We start from the raw sequence: 6,860 nt of genomic DNA, 5'->3' as shown, positions 1-6,860 counted from the left end.
GTTAATAAATCTCATCCTGGGATAATATATTATAGATAACAACTCAGTAAGTATGGTTATGCCTTTTTTTTACGAGGCTTCCATCGACGGAGTAGGAACAGGTGCCGGATGCGAAGCCCCCAGCAACACTGGGCAGCTGGTAGGCCACGCTCACACGAGAGGAAGAGGTTTGGTGCACGGAGTAATAAAGATTAAAGAGGTAGGCAAGTGATAAATTAATTGACCGTCTGAGTAATACAGATTATTGAAAAAGTTATTTTATGAACAGAGCTGTATGGGCAAATTGATCAGTGAAAGTTAAAATATAAGGCGTAGTAATGACGACTGACTGATGACATCATTGTCAGCTCAAATGTAATGGTGAGATTATCAAAAACGGTTGCTGGCCTCTCTGTAAAGTAACACCAATCGAAGGGTGGCGATGGAAGGTGGGGAAATCATGGTTTAGAGTCCTATAAGCAAACCAGACCGCTGACACACTGATTATTATCATTACGATGGTTAATGGATAAAAGTGAAACGCGTCTCGTTAAGAATAGGATGCTACGGGAAAGCTACCCACCATAATTATCGTTTACTTTAGACCAAGTGCTAGTTTTGAGTCTTATATACGTAATTGCAATGGCGGTATCGAATTTGTTTAGAATAGTATTAGTATTAGTTAATGAGTTATTAGCTTGGAAAAATATTATAAGCAACATTGTATGATAACTTTATCTAAGTTAATAAGGTTTATGGTGAAAATTGGCTGTTTAGAAGATGTGGTTGGATATTATAACGTGTGACAACAGCAGCGCATTTGGTGGATAAATGTGTGAACACTGTGAGCGAACCATACATAGGTAACTGTATACTAAATGTTTTACTGGTCACGTTTTCATAGGCAATTTCAAAATTGCCAACAGCTCTAATGGGATGCTTTTTTTCGTGATAACGCATAGAAGCATATAATATTAAAAAGTACATAATTGATAATTCGTCTAAATATTTAAAATTCCAGTTCCATAAGAGTTGTGGCCTGTGTGACTGTGGTGGAGTCTGGACTAATTACAGTAGAACGTCGGCGTATAACGTTTCCATCATAACCACTACAAATTCTTCATAATTACCTAATGTACTATATTCTTAGTTTTATCGTAATACAGTGAAACTTGGTTAAGTGGGACCTAGATAAGTGAGAAACCTCCATAATTGGAACTCATGCTGTGGTCCCAACACTTTGGCACTGAATTACCTCTGTTAGTGGGACGAGGTAAACCTCTATATCTGGGATTTGTTCTTTCGATTTATCATCATAGTTACCTCTATAACTGAGACAGCAAGTAAATTTTATATGCATAAACCTCTGTAACTGAGATAACATTGTTTGTTTACTCATTCTTATTCTACCCACAAATTCCACACGTAATTCCAAGTACGTAAGTACAAATTTTGAACTTCAATTGCCTTCAGTTTTAGTTTCGCTTTACTATCATACAGAAGTTTATTTGAAAAATGTCAAAACGAAAGCTACAATCGTTATCATTACGTGAAAAACTGAAGTTAATATCCGTTTATGAAAGTGGGAAGAACTATTATAGCAAACTGCTTTAAAAAATCTGGATTTAAATCTGAAGTAACTGTAGCTGAAAGCTTACAAGAGGAGGACGAAAATTTAGAAACTGATCCTGAAGATTGGAACTTAGCGATCAGCAACAACCAACATTCGAAGATTTTATAAACGTCGATGACGGTTTAATAGTTTCAGGAGAACTTAATGAAAGCATACATAACACGTTATTTTATTTAATGATCGCACCTATATAACTGAAATAACCTGTATTCTCACCTCTATTAAGGGAACCCTCTGTAAATGAGACACATATTTATTTATACCTGTATATCTGAGACACTGGGTAAGTGGAATACCTCTATAAGTGAAACGACATTGCAGGTCCCTTGATGTCTCACTTAACCAGGTTTCACTGTAATAAGTCTGAACTATTATTATTTGATTGCATTGTTCAGCCTGGTGCTAGAACATCGGTGGTACGAGGGCAGTGGATGTGTGCCACCTGCAAGAATAAATCTCCTTGTGCGGTACCCGAAAGCAACGACACAAATATACTTAAAAGCACCGAAGAAACTGCGGCAACAAATAGCGATTGGCTATCAGCCATAAGGAGAGAGGTGCAGGAAGTTTTTTCTCGAACAATAAGTGTGGAACTACAAAAAATTCGAGAAGAACTGAGCGTTTTTAAAAATATAACATCCTCATTAGAACACCTATAGGGCCTCATTGAAACTGTTAAACAAGAATTAGACGGTGTAAAGAAGGAAAACCAGTCGTTAATTAAAGAAAACAGTGAACTTAGGGAAACCCTAAAAAATCGAACAAATACAATTAATACTTTAGATAGGGAGTCAAGGGCAAGTAACATTGAATTGCACTGCATTCCGGAAAAAAGAAGCGAAAACCTGCTAAAAACGGTAGAACAGATTGGTAAGATTACCAAAGTTAATATACCTGAAGGAAGTGTAGTAAAGTGCACCCGTGTTGCGAAAATAAATAGAAATTCCTTGCGCCCAAGATCTATTATAGTAAAATTTAATTCTCCCCTAATAAGAGATACATTTTTGGCTGGCGTAATAAACTTTAATAAGTTAAATAAAAAAGACAGGTTAAATACATCACATCTTGGAGTACCTGGTGAGAAGAGACCAGTATTTATTTCGGAGCACTTATCCTCCACGGCTAAAGACACCTACGCCGCAGCTCGTATTTTCACCAAGCAAAAACAATATCGTTTCGTCTGGACGCGTAACGGTAAAATATTCCTGCGAAAAACTGAATCCAGTGACGCAATTGTAGTTAAATCAAAGGACGACTCACTCACTTTAACTTAAAGTTTATTTAATTGTTTTTTTTTTTCGTCTTTGTAGTTGTATTGTAACAGTTAATTTTCTTGTATTATTATTTTTGCTATATATTTTTTTTTTAAGTAAGAAAATATTACGCAGTGCTTTTTTTTTTGAAAATTAAAATCAAAATGGCTAATGCCATAAAAATATTCTATCAGAATGTTAGGGGTCTAAAAACGAAAACCAAAGACGTTTACTTAGCAACGCTTAAGTCTGATTTTGATGTATTAGTTTTCACTGAAACGTGGCTCAATAGCGGAATATCGGACAACGAGTTGTTCGATGCGCGATATAATATATTTCGCAGAGATCGTGAATCATGCGATTCTAAGAAAAAGGAGGGCGGAGGGGTTTTGATAGCAGTCTTAAAAAAAATATAAATCTTACAGGGTTAATTCTTGGGAAACTAATTGTGAAGATATTTGGGTTAATTTAGTACTGGAGTCGGAAACTATTTCACTATGTGCAGTATATATCCCATCACCACTACAATACGACATTCTTGAACGTTTCACAATAAATGTTGAGAGAATAACAAATAACAACCAATCACGAACCCTAGTATTAGGGGATTTCAATATTCCGTCCATAGAATGGAGTCTAGATCTTAACAATAATAAAATGTTTCCATGCAATAGTGGTCCAGTTATATCTCTAATTAAGGATTTTATGGGGTTAACGTCTCTTTCGCAATATAACTCTGTAACTAATGCATACGGGAAGATATTAGATCTTATTTTCAGTTCAAATAAAAAGGTTGAAGTAACAGAAAGCAACTTCTCAGCATGCTCGGTTTCAAGTTTCATCCTCCTCTACAGATTAAGCTTGAATTAGAATATAAACCATCGACACTGGAGGTGAATACTAATGTTAGGTATAACTTTAGAAAGGGTGATTTGAATTGCGACAACGTAGATAAAATGACCGAAATATTTTATTCACACCTGGGCAACTTAGTCCAGCAATGTATTCCAAAAGGGCAACCGAAGAATAATAGTAATTATCCTGTATGGTACACGAGTAATTTAAAGAAAAGATTAAGAGAGAAGAATAAGTACAGATTGCTGTTTAAGAAATATCACAATCCCATGGATAAAATTGAATACGAAATACTAAGAGACAGATGTGAAATTTTAATTGACACTGATTATAGAAATTATTTAAATGAGATGGAAGAAAATATTAAATTAAACACTAAACACTTTTACTCGTACGTCAAAAATCTGCACGGTAACAGATGTGAGTACCCGGCATTGATGACAATGAATGGTTGCTCTTTCACAAATGGGTCTGATATATGTAACCAATTTGCAAAACATTTTTCTAATATTTACGCTACGAACGATTTAAAAACCACTTCATCAACCCCCATTACAAGATCAATGTTTAACACACATTTGAACAATACGCACATCCTTGAGAGTGACATTGTAAAAGAGCTGAAAAGTCTCGATATTGCTAAAGGAACTGGTCCTGATGACATACCTCCATTATTCATTAAAAGATGTGCTGTTCCTTTAGCAAAGCCTTTATATGTAATTTTTAACAAATCGCTACCTCTTGGTGAATTCCCCTCCTTGTGGAAAAAGGCAAGAGTGGTACCAATTTTTAAAAGTGATGATAAAAATGACATAAAGAATTACAGACCAATCTGTTTACTATCTGTCTTCTCAAAAATTTTTGAATCGTTTATTAGCCCTCTACTTACGTGGCACATGAAGTCTACAATGATAGATAATCAACACGGCTTTACTAAAAAAAGGTCTACTATGTCTAATTTAGCAATTTTTGTTGACGATATATCAAAGGCTATGGACAACTCGGAGAGAATAGATTGCATTTACACGGACCTGGAAAAGGCCTTTGATTTGGTGGACCATCATATTTTACTTCAAAAACTTAGCGACTATGGCATCGATGATTATCTTTTAAGGTGGTTGGAATCATATTTAACAGGGCGTACTTTGAACGTTGTCGTTAGAGGTTACCAATCAGATGCATTTACTGCGACCTCGGGTGTTCCTCAGGGTTCTATTCTTGGTCCTATTTTATTTGGAATTTTCGTCAATGATATAGCTAAGTGTTTTAAGCATTGTGAGTTTCAATTGTATGCCGATGACCTCAAACTCTATAAGACGATAAACGACATTAAAGACGCAAGGAATATGCAGATGGATAGGCTTGGATTATGGTGTGACCAGAATAAATTAAAATTAAACCATTTAAAATGCTACGCTATTACCTTTAGCAGAAAGGAATCAAATTTCATATTTGATTATAATATTAAAGAAAACGTACTGAAGAGGTTACATCAAATATCCGACCTAGGAGTTACACTGGACCATAAACTGACCTTTATTCCGCATATTGATAATATTATTACAAACGCATTCAAAGTATTAGGTTTTATTGATACGCAGTAAACTGGAATATTGTTCTGTTGTATGGAATCCGCAATATCAAACATATAGAGACAGAATCGAGAGAGTACAGAAGAAGTTCTTACGTCACCTGGCCTACAAAGATAAAGTCTTAAGACAGAATGACAGATACGAAGATTTGTTAAATCTTTACCATACGCCTTCCCTGTGTAATCATAGAAAATTAATAGATTTATGTTTTCTTCACAGAATTGTGAAGGGTGTTCTTGATAGTGCAAATTTGTTAGAGAGAGTTGGATTGGCGATACCAAAATATAACTCAAGGAGCCACATAAGGAACAAACATACGTTCAGGGAAAGGTTTGCTAGGACTAACATCGGCCGTAATGCTCCCATCAACAGAATGATTCTAACTTATAATAACGTATTTAAAGGAGCTGGGTTAGATATTTTCAAGAATTCTCTGTTACCTTTCAAAAGACTAGCAAAGGGCTATCTGACTACTTGAGGTTAGTCTCGGTAATTCTACGAAGTAAGATCTCTGTGGAATATACTGCGCAAGAATGTCTTGGTTTTTGGGCTTAGTATTATCATAATTTTTTATTACTACTCTATTATCAGCCCAGTATTATTATTGCGTTTTGATTATGATTTGTGATCACACTTTTTCTTTTTTTGGTTCTCGTTACTTTTTCCTTAAGTCAGTGCTTGTAATTGTTTTACTTTATTTGTACCTCATTTTTTACCAATTGTTGCTTTCAACTGTATCACATTTGCTATTGTTTAAGATTATTATTAGATTATTATTATTATTACTATTTTTTTTTGTTCGTGAGTGAACATGCAAAGAATGTTATTTTATTACATATCATGTACATGCGAATGTCGAGTTAGCCTATAAGTGGGGTGTACAATTAATGCATGTAACAAATTAAATAATTTAGTGTTAATTAAGACTAAGAACTAAAATTGAGAACTAAAATTAAGACTAAGAACTAAAATTAAGACTAAGAACTAAAATAAATAAGATAATATTTTTTAAACAATCTAAAATGAAAGTAAGGAATGCAGAAAAAAAATATATATTCTTATATCAGACAATATAGGAATATATTATTAAATAGCAGAGCAACAGCCTTCTGTATTTATTATTTATGCGATAGCAATTACATATATAAACTTTTTTGTATGTCTGTGCGTTTGTACGGTAAAAAATATTATTTATAATTTTTTGCCAAATACTCATTGTTTTGGTCTTTTTTTTTAAATTCAATGTTGCAGCACTGTAAACTCGTTTATAAAATATAAAAATATTTTAATTCGATTTTTATAAAACTAGATTTCAAGGTAGGACAACTTAGAGTACTGCGACTTACGACCTTAAAAAATAACAGAAATTAAATGCTATTAAAATATATTAAAATATTAAAATATTAAAATATATATTAATAGATAGACCTTCATAACACCTTTTATAATATTTTATCAGAAGTCTGATTATTATTAATAAAAACATAATAAATCCATTAACTTATTAAAGATCATGGCTTTATTGTGTGCCAGTAAAAAAAAACAAAG

Source organism: Danaus plexippus, chromosome 14 (genome assembly GCF_018135715.1).
Source record: "Danaus plexippus chromosome 14, MEX_DaPlex, whole genome shotgun sequence".
Taxonomy (NCBI): Eukaryota; Metazoa; Arthropoda; class Insecta; order Lepidoptera; family Nymphalidae; genus Danaus; species Danaus plexippus.
The sequence above is the reverse complement of the archived record's forward strand: the minus strand, read 5'-3'. Positions refer to the sequence as shown.